The sequence below is a fragment of the Alligator sinensis genome, unplaced genomic scaffold (genome assembly GCF_000455745.1).
Source record: "Alligator sinensis unplaced genomic scaffold, ASM45574v1 scaffold173_3, whole genome shotgun sequence".
Lineage (NCBI taxonomy): Eukaryota > Metazoa > Chordata > Crocodylia > Alligatoridae > Alligator > Alligator sinensis.
Genome location: NW_005842076.1, coordinates 1,100,327 through 1,116,256, shown reverse-complemented (window position 1 = coordinate 1,116,256; position 15,930 = coordinate 1,100,327). Strand labels below are relative to the sequence as shown.

Below are 15,930 nucleotides of genomic sequence, written 5' to 3'. Positions count from 1 at the left end.
ATATATATATATATATATATATGAACACTGAAAGTATGAGGTCCCCAATAGCAGAATAGTGGTTTAGAATGTTACCCTGTAATTCTCTTAGGAAAGACCAATTCAATAGAAAAAGTACAGGCCACTTTAGGAACTTTAGAGACTTTGTGGAAGACCCTTGATCACTGGGGGAAGGAAAAGGAAAAAGAACATTTTTATTTATAAGTGAGCTTGGGATAATTAGAGAGCATAAATTAGGTAATACAAAGTTAAAGAAAAGAAAATAAGCATTACTGTAACCTTCAAGGCACTGCTCTGCATTGACAAATCTATTAAGGTAGAGGACTTGATTTACTATTTATTCAAGCTATATTCTCATCAAAGTTAAACTGAGTAAGGATTTCAGAATTTTTCCAATAATTTAAGAGTTTGATTTACCCCCATACATACCTAGAGGTTTACATCTTGCACCTGTGGAGATAGAAGAGCCAATGAAATGAAATATTGGTGTTTTCTTCTCTCTGAGGGAAAGCACACAGATATGCCATGTACAGGAATGGCCACTACCTTTTTTTGGAGGGTTCCATTGGTGGTGGCTTCCTGGAACATCTATTAAATCAGTCCCCATTCCCCAGCATGCCCAGCCCGCTACAGATAGTCTCTAGACCAGAGATTGTGTACGGCTTCCACCACTCTGGCTCCAGTTTAGCACGGGCAATATCAGATTCTTTGTCCATGGAATTTTCCAAAAGGTATGCAGCATATGAGGAAACTATTGAATGTTTAATAAAGGAACCTATTTCCTTCTTGTGCCAGTTGTTTGTCAGAGGAAAAATAAATAATAATATTTAAGAGCAAAATGTGAAATTTAGAGCTTCAGTATAAAAGAATATAGAGTAATTTGATCCAAACCGTACTTGCACGCACACACATACATATATTAAAGAGAGATTCTCCCAAACATGCATCTGCATTCTCTTTTGTATTTTAGAAAGTATGTAAAAGTTTTCTGAGCTGTGCTTTGAACTTATTCATAAGATTTTATGTGTCTACCTGGAGCACATTTGAAATTGCTTTTTATAAAATATGCAGCATTTATAAAATGCTTTTTGGATGCCTTTTTATTTTTCAGTGTTTTTATCGGCCCCAACTCTGGGTTTCATAGAGCTTGGGGAATTTTCAAAGGAGCCAACTCAGAGTAAACTTAAGTCCTTGATATTAGACCATTGTATGTATGTCTGCTGACGCCAAGCCTCACTCCCTCCTCCACTAATAAAAGCCAGTAACAGTTGTCTGATCTTTTGCATCAAAGACAGTGTTTATGAAGTGGCCTATATTGTTATCTTTCAAATAAATTTATAATTCATACATGAACAGCATGAAAAGAATTATGAATCTATATTTCATGGTAAATTGTACACAGATTTGGGGACTGAAATATTACACTTCTCTTACTGGTCCTGAACCTTCAAAAACATGAGCATAAATATAAAAGACATGTTTTTCCCCTGCCTATGGGTAACAGCAATTACTTAGATGAGTAAAGTTGCACATTTGCTTAAATGTAGGATCATGATTATTGTCATTTCTTTCTTTGAAGAATTCCTTCAAAAGAAAAAAAGTGAAAATTGAATGTTCAAGGACTATTACAGGTGCAATCTTGGAAAATTCAAGAGCTGGATTTCAATGGAGTGACAGCAGTTTACATTGACAGGTTTTAGCTCCAAATCCTTTAATTACCCAGGGAGCAGGCAGAGCTCAACCAGCAGCACAGGGATGCAATGGGGCACCCAGTGCACAGGGGAGCAGCAATTTATGGTTGCTGCTGTGATTGCAATTGCAATCGTGTGGCTACCAGAACCAGCCACATTTTATTGTCCTCCCCACCCAACTCTACCTAAAGTTGGCATCCCGGGGAGGTGAAAGGGTGCCCTGTGCACCTCCCTTGCTACGTTATTGCTATTTTTCTGCTATCTTTCTCTCCCTTAGTTTCTTCTTCTGAACTTTATTGATCTTTCTGTGAGCAAGCCCATTGGTCACTACCAGCTCAAACTGGATTTGAACCAATAATGAGGCTGCCAAAATCCACATGCAATTCCTTTCCAGTTCCTTCTGCCATCCAGTTACTGATAGTGTATTTTTCTGTGGGTGGAAACAGATGTCACCTTTTTGTCACCATACAAGTTTTTGTGGCCATGCAAAGGCCAAGCAAACAGACATCTATATCATGTGTCATGCCACAGATGCCTGAAAATCATGGCTGCAATTAAGCTAGTATCAATCTGCTCTGCTTTTTAGTGGCAGATGTTTGTTTACTTTATGGCAGGAGAGCATGGGCAAGCCAAAGTGGTTCACATTCACCAGCCACCTTGGGCAGGTGTTCTGGGGACTGCAGGCCCAATTCTGCATAAATTGAGAATTCCTGCACAGGATCAAGCCCCTCAAGCCCTGGAAGCACTTGCCTGGCTTTTTCCACTCTCAGAAATGTGCCCCCAGGAATTTCTGTATGTGTCTGTAATCAGAGAAGGTCTGAATTTCCCCACTTATGGAGACCTGCTCCAGAGACTCCTGAGGGTACTTCCCTATAATGGGAAAGGCCAGGCATATAATCCCAGAGCTTGAGAGGCCCAATCCTGTGTGGGAATTCCCAGGATGCCCAAGACTGGGCTCCTCAAGCCCTGGGAGAACACATCACCAATTGTTTGAGCAATAAACAAGTGAATTCTGGTTATCCAATTAGATAAATATTTGTAATTTACCCCTGTGGCAGTGATAGATTTTAATAAAAGAGAATATAATGCTGTGAATGGTATACAATTGTATTATACAGCACTTCAGTGTTCTACATTATAGCAACCTATTATTGCAGTTACTCTGTATTTTTTCTGTAGTCCATTGCCCTAGGTTTCTGATAAGTTGGCCAAGGCCAGAAGGCTTCTTTTGGGGTTCTTCAGGTGTTGGATGACAGTTAAAGCATGCTACAGTTGAGTTGGGTGAAATGTTTTTGATCACTACTTGGCTACCCTGGATAAAACAGCCACAGGGCAGCTGAAGCTATTCATGAACTTGATCTGGCAAATAGTATAAAATGGAAAAACTGAAAAAGAATTGAAAAGTTTTAAATGATTTATTTTGACATTGCTGAAAGTACCATTTTCCTTGTTCAGGCAAGCTTAGGTGCCATTTATACATAAGGCATGCATTAGGTGAGATTGGTGCTTTGCCTTATAACTCCTATGTCATTGGTCAGAGCACTTAGATAGAGCTCCAGATTGAAATCCTCTCACTGCTTGATATGAAGCAGAGATTTGATCAATCTAGCCCTTGATTTCTAATTTTCACTGCTATATTTTTTTAAAAGTTTGACATTTATGATCACCAAATCAAAATGTTATTTTTGAGTCAAAATAAATGTTTTGCATTATCCTATATTAATGGCTGATTTTTGTAGTGTTAGCACATACCACTTAAGGAATATCAGGTGTTTCAAGACAGGGAGCCAAACTACAGGTACCTAAAATTGCTAGTCCTGGTTGAAAATAAGGATGAAAAAGCTAAAGAAGATATGTTTCAGGAAACCAAGGTTTTTATTTTCTTTGTTGATGACACTTCACAAAGCAAGTGTTTTGAGTAGGCTTCATTGTGATCATGAGCCAAAATGAAATAGTCTTATATCATCATATGATCGCTGCTGATGAAGCTGCTGTGCAAACTTGGCAAAGCTCTCTGACAGCTCTTCCAGAAACTCTCATATTTTTGCCAGTTCTGCAAGATCTCCTGTGACTTGCCTGATCCACAAGAGCATGTGAAACACCACAGAATAAAACAAAATAAGAGAAACCAAATCTTATTGAAAAAGACTCTTTCTTGTTTGTCTGATTGCAAAATAATTAATAATGGGGAAAATTTGTTTGGGAAGAGGGAAGAATGAGGAATAAATCAAAAGAATATATACTAGCCGTCTTTGATTAACACAGCAATCAACTGTGGGTATATTTTCCAAATAATTTCTGAATTAGTGTGGTAAGAAATGCTTTCTGTGTATCAAGCAAATATTGTGTTTTGAAATGTTTGGGGCCTCGGCTATTTTTGCTTCAACATGTTTCATCCTAAATCTGATCAAATTTCTTTCTAGCCTTCCTGATCTTAATCATGCTATTTTTTAATTATGAAAAAAGGGTAACTTTGGTAAATTTGTAGTATTTATTTAGCAAAAAATGACTATGAAGTCCTAAAAATTGACATCCATCATGTGCATCTGAGTCATAGCTCATAGTTTAGTTACAGCTTACTTGTCTTGCTTCAGCTAAGTTGAATAATTTGTGTCTCAATATTGGAAGATTTTTCCTTCGGCTTGAGCCCCTCACCTTCAGCTGTCATCATGTGCATACCAGTCATCACTGTAGCTGTCAGAGATGACATCAAAATCTATAGTTTTATTTGTCTGGTTTTTTATTTGTCTGGTTCTGAGTACTTATCCATGTTTACCTTAATTCTATGCGAGTACAAGCCTTAGTAAACATCTATTCCTTTCTTGTTTCTTAGGATAACAGGTAAATGAGATTTCAGTGTGGAAATCTGACTTCAGTAGAGTACCTCCTGACTCACAGTGTTGTATCTGTGCAGCATTTAGCCTTGAATTTTCAGTAATCTTTATCACCATGGATGAAATCCTGACTCTGTTGAACTCGAAGGAAAACTCTCATCAACTTCAGTGGAGTCAGGATTTCCCCTTATATTTTACAATATAGAAATATTATATTATATATTTCATTGATTCTTTTTATATATAACGTGTACATATACTGTATTTACCTGAATATAGAATAAGGTTTTTTTCCTCCAATCAGCATGGGAGAAAAACCCTTGTCTTATGCTCACATACAGGAAAACCTCCCTCATTAAATGCATTACCTCTCATTAAACTGCTGTCAGAAGCAGCATGTTCTCTGTAATGGAAATCAACTATAAGTCAGTGTTTTTTGGTCCTTTGAATTTCCATGTTTTCAGGGAAAGGGATGGGGAATGGGCTGCAAGGAGAACAAGTTGCAGGGGACAAGGGCAAGGGAACTACCTGACACCCCTCCCTCCTCCTCTCCCCTCTCCCCATTAATATTTTCTCTGCTGTAGCAGTGGGAGGGGGACAACTTCAAGATAGACCTCTGATAATTAGATTCTATACTTGAAAAATTAAAACAAATGTATACATTTTCTACATATAGAATCTAAGTATTTAAAGAGAGATAATAAACTGATACTTACCTCTCAGGGAAGTTGTGAGATTTAATGAACACTTAAGAAGTACTTTGAAACTTGGAAGGCCCTCTGACATTGCACATATTACTAATGCAGGAAAAGAGGGTGTTTGAAGAAAGGACTTGGCAGAGGAATGTATTTTTAAGCTCTGTGAAAACCTGCAAAAACCAATTTGTGCTCATGTGAACTCCATTGGTTATCTTATTATCCACTTGAGACATACAAACTGCTAAGGCCACATTTTCAAAAATTCAAATCGCAGAGTATTGGAGTATTGTAGGCATAATTTTTGAAAAAGTAGACACGTGACAAAATGTCTTCTTTTTTAAGTTGTTTTTAAAATAAGATCCCCCAAATTTATGTTTACCTTCCCATGAAATATGGTGATATAATTAGAAATCCAGCATACTTTTTATAGGACAATTGATAAAGTTCAGACATTTGAGAAAGTGGGTATTTTTTTATTTCTATAATTAGCACAGAGCAAAATGGACACATTGAACCACAAAGTTTAAGGTTTGGTAAACTTATACTTTTACCCATGTACAGGAAAGTTCTGAGGGAGGTAAATTTAGTTAGCCTATAAAGTGCAACTATATCCTGCCTTGTTCATGAAAGGTAAGACAGAAGTGGTTGGATGTATAGAATTCCTCTTGGGATGATGTCTGTTTGTTCAATTCAGTCATCCAGGCAAAACTTGAAATGGTTAATTTGCAAATTACAGCTTTCACAAAGCTTACAGATGATTCACATAACTGTCTGTGTGATTGGCTTTAGTCAATTTATGGAAACCAAGTTCCTGATATTAAAATAATTATATTCATATATTCATAAGTAAATTAAAATATACATATACAGAGTAGAATAATACATTAATCAAAAATGTGGTAGTTTTTAATGGAGCCATACTGTTACATTTGGACAGCATCTGATTAAATGAACATGGGTTCACAAAAGCATGTGCACTCTATACGTATCTTCTTTACTTAGTCTATTGTAAAGAAGATATAGCTGCATATGTACCTGAATTCTGATAGACTTCAGACTCTTTATGGTAGGTCATTGCCTATGAAAAATATTACAGTATATCTAACTTGGCATCCATTCAGATGTTTGCCCTTGGTCCAGTTCTCCAGGGCTAGGTACAGACAATAAAAAAGCCTGAGGCTGAATCGATTCAGTCTTTGCAGGTTAATCTAAACTGCACAGATTAAATTGAAACAGAAGTGAGCAGACATTTACTTTTGATTCAGGAAATGCAGCCACATGCCTGCGGTGGCTCGGGCCAGAAGCTGGGAGCACGGGGTCTCTGGGAATTACAGTCCAGACTTACAGCAGCAAGACTGTGCAGAGTTGCTCTCACTTTCTCTTCCTGCTTCCACATGCCTCTGGGATTTGTAGTCCACAGTCACAGCCAGCGTAAGTTTGAGCAGTGGAAGGGATGTTTAACCCCACTCTCTGGCCCCAGACCTCAGCCAGGGTTTGTCAGGGGGACAGTCCACCCCTGTAGACTGGGCATCCCCAGCTGGGCTTGTCTCCCCTCAACACTCCTTTGTCAGTCAGCCCTCACTGCTCCAGCTAGGGAGCAAGGGGGCAGTGCAAGTCCTGCACAGCCCAGCCCAGGGCTGCAAAAAGCAGGGATGGTGGGCGGCTGTGATTTAACTTGAACCAGGAAAGGGCCTGAGATTGAAGTTTCATAAACTGGGTTAACACAAATCAGTTAACTCTAATATTACATTCAACCAGGTTTATCTTAAACCAGTTTTGGCCATTTTGAAACTGGTTTATGTTCACTGAGCTTCTGTTCTGTTACAGGTTTAAACCAGTTTCTGATCACTTAAACCAATTTATGTGTAGCCTCTGTCCCTAGCCCAGTGCACCAAGTCTGCTTGATGTAATTCTAATGTTAATGATATATATTAAGTTTTGCTTTAAGAACAAGCTCCAGGAAAGTCATATAGGCTAAGTCAGATGGTATTCTCCTTTTCTGATTGGCTGAGCTACAGTGTGATACAGAGGTGTACTAGTGGAGCTCCACACCTGGGGCATCACTGGCTTCTGCCATGCAGATTTGCGGTGGTGCGATCAGCCACTGCTGCAGCAACAGCTGCTTTTGCACCCTCCCCCCTCCAAAACTAGTGCCTGGGGCTGCTTCCCCAGTTGCCTGACTCAGTTACTTTACCAGTATGATGCTCTTGAGGGGGTTGAAATGCTTTTTTGACTGTACAGTTATACTTACAGGACTCAATGAAGCTCTTATTCCTCCCACCAAAACTGGGAGAGAAGGAGATATACCTAGCTTTGTTTAGCCAGGCTTAGCTAAAGAAATATGGGTCTAAAAGAGTTTGTATGAAAACATAAATTCTTTGGTGGCAAGGAGTGTGTGAGTACAGATCCATAGCCCAGAATGGTTTCAGTTGAAATGTATCTTGTACTCAGCTGGAGGGAGCTACCACCTTATATCAATTTTTACTTCCCATGACAAATATTTTGAGGATTTTTGACAATTCGGTTGTTGGCAGTCATGTCAGGATCCTCTGCAAATGTGTTTTCTCTAGTGTTGATTTTACTGAATATACTTCAATTTTACTTCAGTACTCATCAATAAACGGATTGGTGTGTGGCACAACAGCAAGAGTTAGTGGGAGTTTTGCTTAAGTGAAGGATAGAGCCTTCAGTTAGGAAACCTGTTTTTTCTTACCTGCATGTGCAAAGAAGTCCATGCTTTTGCACTATATAAAGAAGGGCTTTGTGCTTCAGTCTCACTGATAACCAGGTACTTCTAGACAGCCTGTTGTAAGTGATTCAGCGGCGCCTTTGGCTCCCAGCAGGAAAGCCTCTGTGAACTGCTCCTGAAAACGTTTTAAACCTGCAGCTTCAGCAGGTATTTTTAGGTCTGTCTTGAAGACAGGGCAACTTTCATACATTTCAGCTTCTTTGTCTGGAGTCACTGCAGCTCCAGACATGTCATTGAAATGGGGTATAATTGTGGTCTCCTCCCCTCTCAATCCACCCACCAATCTAAACTGCTTTAAAGGAGCTTCCTGCTGTGCTACAGAGCGTATTTAGAGCCTTTCCTAGCAAAGCAGTCAAGATGTATTTTTTTATACATAATATGTTGATTAGGCAGGAAATCGATAGAGAATACCTTTCTTAATTCCAAGACTATCTTTGGGGAAGAGAGAAATATCATCTGACATTTCTTAAACAGTTTCTAGACATCCCACTAAAGTTTACAACCCCACAATGTGGATAACATACTTGAGTAAGGATAAAACTAAAATATACTTTCTATATTCTAAAAATATACTTTCTATAAGAAAAATGTGGTTTGTGACAGTGGAATAATTGGAATAGAGCTATGCTGATTTACAGTGCCTCTGGTTCTGGCCTCTGGTTTTCAGTGAGCAGTAAGAGAAATTAATAGAAAAATAAAGATCAAGTCCTGTCTGTTCCAAATAGGGTGGATCTGGTATGATGGCAACTAGAAGTTTAGACCAAGAAGCTGCTCCCTAAGAGTCTAAAGTTGTTATGAAGCTTTCCAACATGGCCCAAGATCAGGATAATATCCTGCCCATAATAATATGAAATTTCCTTTACAGTCCATGAAATAACTATTTAACTATCCCAAGTGAATGAATCATGGCAATGCTGTGATGGCAGGTAGAGATAAGTAAGTTTCAGGAATCTAAAGGTCATGACGCTTTTTTAGGCTTGATCATTTAAACATTTCCTCAAATAAATACTCCCATTCAACTTTATGGGACTCTTCCTCTAAGTTGCTCATGTACATAAGTGTTTGCAGGAATGGAGATTGCAAGTAGCTTAGGCAGCTGGTATTTATCCCACTCCAGACAACATACAGTTTTAGTTTCTTTGCTTTCAACAACTGGCGGACAGTATACACGGTACAATAAAACATGAAATAAATATGAAGAAAAGATTAATGAGGACTTCAGGGGAGATTAGAAGGGAGACTAAAAAAAAGAAAGCTTCTTATCTTGTGTCTAATTGGGTTTTTTTTTTCTCTTGCACTTTTCAAAGTGGGACTGATATTTTTTTCTCCTTCCTTATTTCTACATTCATATTATAATCTATAATATTCTAGAGCTGCTGAAAGACACAATTCTCCCTATATGTAATCAGCTAATAAAGTAGAAATCCTACCATATCTGTCTTTCACCATGCACGTGAGAAATCTACACGGTCACTTTAACACATCTATCACAGAGCAGCTGGGATAAGATCAGTGCTTTGGCAGACTTAGGTTTTTTTCTTCCGTGATGAAGGATTGTTGGTTGGATTGGTTCACTTTTTGCAATACAAGTTTTTATGAGTTTAGTATAAAACAAAAGATTAAAAGAAAACAATACAAACAGCATCTCAGTAGCAGATGAAAGTAGAGTTGACATTATATTCTGTTGAACAGTTACTAGAAAGCTAACATATCAGGCTAGTGGGAAAGACTTTTCCATCCTATTAAGTTAATAGCTGAATAAAGCAGTATTAAAACAAACAGATGAATTCTGCTGAAATATTACATGGAAAATCAGATACATTTCAATATAGGGATGAAAGATACTGTGGGGAAAATTTTCAAAGGGCTTCAGGGCGTGGAAGCTGATCCTGTAATTTATATCAACTGTAGTTCATTCAAGTGGAGCTAATGATTACCTGTTGGAAACTCTGCATGGAGGGGAAATGGGTGGGAGAAGACATTGAGGGTGAACATGCACAGACATGAAGATAAATCAGTAATCTAACAGGCAAAAGGGTAAGGTTTTTTGGGGGGTGGGGGGAGATGAGATTTAACTTTACATTTCATTTTAGATCTTTGTAACAGTGATCTTAAACTGATGCAGCAGGGGTGTAAAACTCATCTGGCCCCCTGGTCACGGACTGGTTCAGAGGCTGGATCAGGCCCACAGACCAGCCCTGTGCTCCAGAGCTAGCATGGATGGCTGGTCCAGTACAGACTCTGTATGCAGAGCACTCCCTGGACTGGCCCCATGTGCCACATATATTATAGCGTGCACACCCCAGACCAGACCTGTATGCTGAGTGTAGTCTATGCGCTGATTCCTATTTCACCAGATCGGCTCCACAAACCACAGGGCCAACGCATGTAGCATAGAGAGCTGATCTGAGACCCGCAGGCAGCACCACAGGCCAGAAGAAAGGGCTTTGTGGGCTGTATCTTTGGCACTCCTCTGATACAACAATATCAAACAAAAGGACATTTTAGATGTACTAAATTAATTTAGATCTATCTGAAAATGAAGCTTATCTATTCCAGCAACAATTTGTAGAGATAAGCCAATTTCAAAAGAATGTAGAACAAATATTCCCTCCAGTTTAAAAATGAATTTGTTTCCCGCCACCCCCTTTTTTCACTTCTGATAAACAATTGAACAATTTGTTATATTAGTGCAATTGCTCAGAAAGGGAGAAATTTACATCTATGCTTCAATATCATTTAAATTTTTTAAAGAAATTATGGAATCCTGGGAGCAAAGACGATAAATTCATTGAATAATTTAATTGACAATGATTCATTCAGCTCTAAGGACCTATGATTTTCCTTCTCTTCAACAGCTGCACAAGGTAGGCAAGAAGAGATGCTACTAACTTGTCTTGAGATATAACATATCATATCTCTACCTATTTTTATAAAATGCATCTAGCAAAATATCATGGCCCTGATCCAAAAGTCATTGTACTTGATGGTACTCTTTTCATTGGATTTGGGTAAGTCTGTAAATGATGGCCGTACCTGCCTTTTTTTCATTGTCACTAACAGGTATTACAGAACCTGCCAATTTTTTGTGTCTAAGGATTTTCCAAATCTAAGCAAGAAGCAGGCAGTTATGTTAGTTGTCCAACAGCATTAACAAGAGGCCCAGTATTCAAAGCCCAAAATATAGCTTCAGTTCTGAACTTCCTCAAAAAAAAAAAATTAAAAAGAAAAGTTTGGGGTAAGTTGGATTCAGAGACCTAAACTGTTAAGTTTGATTCACAGTAATGTTAACTGGCTTAGTCCCTAACTCTAGTTTAGTTATCAACAGAAAAAACCCATCACATTGTTTAATAATTACAGTACAAAGCTGTGAGATCCATATTGGACAAAGCCTTATTTTCTTGTGCTTTCCCTATGTCTCTGTTGTATATACATAATACCTACAATTTAGATCCTACCTGACTTCAGGCTAACTATCTCTCTCTACCATTTCAATTGTAAGGTATTCATGGCAGGGATGGTTTCTTTGTTATATATTTATAGGAAGCCTATCGCAGTGGTCCTGGAGAGGCTATTGACATTACAGTAATACAAATAGCAATAACAACAGAAATTAAATTGGAGCATCAGTGTCTCAGACCACCTCTGGTAACCAAACCCGCTATTCTCTTAGAGCTGTTCTTTAAAATGAGTTGATTAAAAAACAGAGGCTTTATGTCAGACAGAAAGACTTGGTGGGGGAGAGCAGCAAATTCTGTTCTTCTTTGTACAAATATAAATCTAGTGTAAATTCAGAGCATTTCCATTCATGCCTACAAATTTGCATCTGAGCAGAATCTGTCCTTGTGTAGGGCATTAGATTTAATACTCACTAAGCAATATAATTAAAAGATGATGTTACCTGAATATCAGCTTTTCTGAACGCATGTTTGTTTGGTGTTTTAATTGAAAATAAACAAAATCAGGAGCACAAAAAAAGTAGAAAAGATATGTGTGAAATGTAATGATAATGGTTGACTTCTAAACAGCCAGGGAAATTATAGTCATCTTATGTGTGGGACAGGAACAAACACCTCTTAATTGCACTTCATTATAACGTACCTTTCTCTGCTCAGTTGTATATATTAATTATAAAAATCATGTTGCAGAGACGAGAAGCTCTACAATAGTTTTTTTTTTCCCTCCCTCCCTAATGCTGTCTGCAGCAGGATGGAAGAACAATATCAACTGTCATCCATCGAAAGAGCTTTCAAAGTCAAAATCATAAAAAGAATGAAAGGCTATTATAAAAAAAAAAGTAGGAAAATGCTTTGATTTCACAGATTTTTCTACTTATTAATGTTTAAGGTTCTCTCTTCTTTTTAAAAGTATCTTCTCATATTGCTTTGTATGTGTTATGTACAGGTAATATCACTTTTTGATGACTATATCACATGGCACGTGGATTACGTAGCTAAATATTAACGGATGGAGGTTGAGGGGATTAGTATGGGAAAAGATACTGCAGCAGCCCATCAGGACTCACATCAGTGGTTCAGACAAGGTATGGAAAACATTACCATCAGTCTAATTACACTAATTTGACACTGTATTTTGAGTTGTTTTCTTTTGCATTGTAGTCTTGGCAACATTGAAAAATATCCTGAAAAGTAAGAGCATTGTGGGCCTTGTGGGCCAAATTCTGTGGGGTGGTAGGTCGTCTTCCTCTTACTGCTTTTTTCCAGAGCCTGCAGAGAGATCATTCTGCTTTACCCTTCAATAGACACATTGCATGATACAAAAAACACATTATTGCTTCATAAGGAGGGGTCAGCTGCATATGGACTCAGCGTTTCTCTGTGCCCATACATAACAATGAAAACCGAACATCCAATCCTGTGCATTACAGGCATAATCTGCTCTGCAGCTAATTAAACTGGACATATTATTCACCAGCAGTGTAGGAGGAACTTCAGGTGGCTTTGATATGGCTCCTGTTCATGATAAATCAGTACTCCAGCTCAGAGCTGTTATGGTGTGATGAAGAGTTGAATGTCAGATTAAGGCCTGACAATAGGACTGTTTTTTGCAACATATCACCTGCCTGTTTTGGACCCATTTGTACAATGGGCCATTATTTGACTCTTTTTGCATTATCCACAGTGCAGTCAGTAAATTTATGATGCATACGAGAAAAGAAAATGTTGCCCTGTTTGTTTTAATGGCTCATAACTCTCCTGTCCAAACTGTGATTATAATATTTGACAAAAGGTTGCACAAAAGGAGAAGGAATGTGAGACGTATTTGCCGAACAGTTTATGTTGAAGCTTGAAGGTGAATTCTAGAAGAACTGCTTGGAAAGTTATTTAGGAAAATTAAAGATGCCCATAGCACAAATTTAGGACAGAAACCGGAGCTTATGTATTTGTTTACATTGGAGGAGGTGGGCAATATTGTGTAAGCTGGTGAATATCTAATATATGGGGTGGTACAGTTGATCAGGAATCATCACTCTTCATTCTTCCATAAAAATAAGTATGAGGGAGGGAACAAAATAAAAATCCCTGGGTAATGATTGGTTGTATGTGTTCACTGGGCAGCCCCTTTTGGTTGAAATCCTGTGGAACCTTCATTGTAAAGTTAAAGTCCCTGCACTGAAGAGGAAGCCCAGTGAAAAGCTCTCTCTGGCAAGCACCCCTTGAACAGGGCTAATACTTGCTAATAGGAGGGGGTTCAGTTTGTATTGCATTGGGTCTATGGGGGCAAATTGATGCTGGCTGGTTGGTTGGTAATGTTTTAGGCCAACACACCCAGGGTTTCAGAATATTGTTGCTTGTCCAGGGTTCATGGTCCTCTCAGATGGCAATGACTTTCTGTCACTACCAGCCTGGATTAGATTTTGTGATTTAGAGGTAACGGTGTTTTTTGCATCCTGTTTTCAGTCCCCCCTGGTATTCATGGCTTTTCAGGACAAATATCTTAATTGCCATAAAGCACCCACTTACCAACCTTTGCAGAATCAGAGAACTACCTGTGGTCACAGGTTTTGTAAATATTGAAGGTGGCTTTGTACCAAGTGATGTATTTCATGGGATTTAGTACACTGGTGTGTGCATCAGACCGGTTATATGACTGAGTGGTTATGTAAGGCTTTTCTAGTTTCAGTATTCAGCTCCAGAGTATTGGCATTTCCTTTACATCCTGTGTCATTTCCCTAAAAATGTTTTATTCCCTTTTTCAAAAAGCTGGCTCCAATAACCTGGTCACAAACTGAAATGTCATAATTTCAGTAAATGTTGCTGGTGGTTCCTCTATCCCTTGCTTTCTCCCCTACTCAGATTACAGCTGTGGCATGAAAGTGATGAATCTGATGAGCTGTTGCAGAATAGCAGAGGGCAACATGATGAATCTGCTAATGGTGGGACACTGGTAAGAGAGGTCATCAGGAGGAGAAGGTTTGTGCAATCACAAAATTTTCTGGAAACCTAGGATGAATGTAGTGTTGAAGACAGATGAGAAGTATATTTGACCTTACCACTTTTAGTACCCAAAGAAGCTTATCAGCAGGCTGCTACAACCTTTGTGCTAACATCTCATGGTGGTCAAAAACTCCTAGAAGGGTCAATTATATTTATGTCAAAGGAAAATTCTGCTTTCTTCTGAGATAAATTCTGGTTTCCTCTGTGTGTATTTTAATATCAAACCCATTACTACAGTATCTGAATGTGAATGGGCATGCATTTAATAGGAAGACCTCTTCTTACCCTTTCCTTCCCTAGCACTATGGACAAATGTGGAATTGAGCCATGGACTGACACTAGCACTCCCTAAATTCTTGGAGTAAAGGAACATGCCCAGCAACCCTCAGGGGGCCCCAGAGTGGGGACACTGCCTAGGTTGAGAGAGTGAGCCAAATCCCCAATTGTCCCTATCCTACTATGGCTGCTAGAATTCTATATCTATTGTTTAATTTTGCACTAGCTATATCCTGCAGTAAACCAGTCTGCTTACATCAGTCTTGTGCCTCAGAGTATCTCTGTGTAGCCTCAGCAGCTCTGTTTTCCATACAGGTATGACATTACTTAAAGGGCCCGTGTGCTTTCTCTTGCACTTTTTTATTGATAATTGCCCAAGCTCCTGGTGAACCTATCAAACAAACATTTACAGTGTAAGTCTGTGCAGATCATATTAATTTGAGCTCTGGATACAACAGACTCATCTGATTAATTTAATTTCCTGTTGCTTTCCAAGTACTATTCTTTATTACTTTCTAAGAAAATACTGAGTTGCTAGCTGACCTTTTTTCTTTGTTGTATACACAGTCCAGTGACAGAAGGACAGACACCACTGACCTCTTGGCATATTTGGAAGATGTGGAAGAAACAATTAATGAAATAGTCAGTAACAGCATTCATCATTCCTTGCAGAACTGCAGCCTTTGTTGGGAGATGCAAGTTGTAGAAACTTCGGTGATGCTATACTGTTTTGTAAATCTGCTCACAAACTTTTAGGTTGTGCATCACTAGTACATCAAAAATGGAGAGGTAACATGTCTGTCAGTGTAATGACAAGTTTATTACATTGGTATATTCCTTAACAATATGTGCGGTCTTCTGTCCATTGCATTGTTGCTGTTAACACCATCTGATGACACCTTGTGGTTTTAGAGGGGTCACTTAACTGTCCCCAAGCCAAAGTGCCCATTGCTAAGCCTTGCATATCCATGTATAGGAAGGAGATTTTGGCTATCTTCATGCCTTGCACCTTAAGGGATATTTTGCTGTAAATCAAGAGCAGCTCCATTGAAGTCAATGGAATTTCACTTGTATAAATGAGACCACTACAATGCTACATGCTCAGGCCATTACATATTCCTAGCTCAGCACCAGCATCATGATCAAAGTTCAGTTTCTATGACCTAGTTTCCCCTGAAGTCGACAGGAACAAGTTAGCTGGAGAAGAATGATTGTTTTAAGAGT

General features: G+C 38.7%; 1 long non-coding RNA gene across 1 annotated transcript; it reads left to right on the top strand.

Annotated features, from left to right (window-relative positions):
* The first annotated feature begins 12,381 nt into the window (after positions 1–12,381).
* LOC112550305 lies at positions 12,382–15,363 on the top strand. Its single transcript, XR_003094079.1, has 3 exons — positions 12,382–12,515; positions 14,290–14,406; positions 15,274–15,363. It is a non-coding gene; the product is annotated as an uncharacterized LOC112550305 (long non-coding RNA).
* The last annotated feature ends 567 nt before the right edge of the window (positions 15,364–15,930 follow it).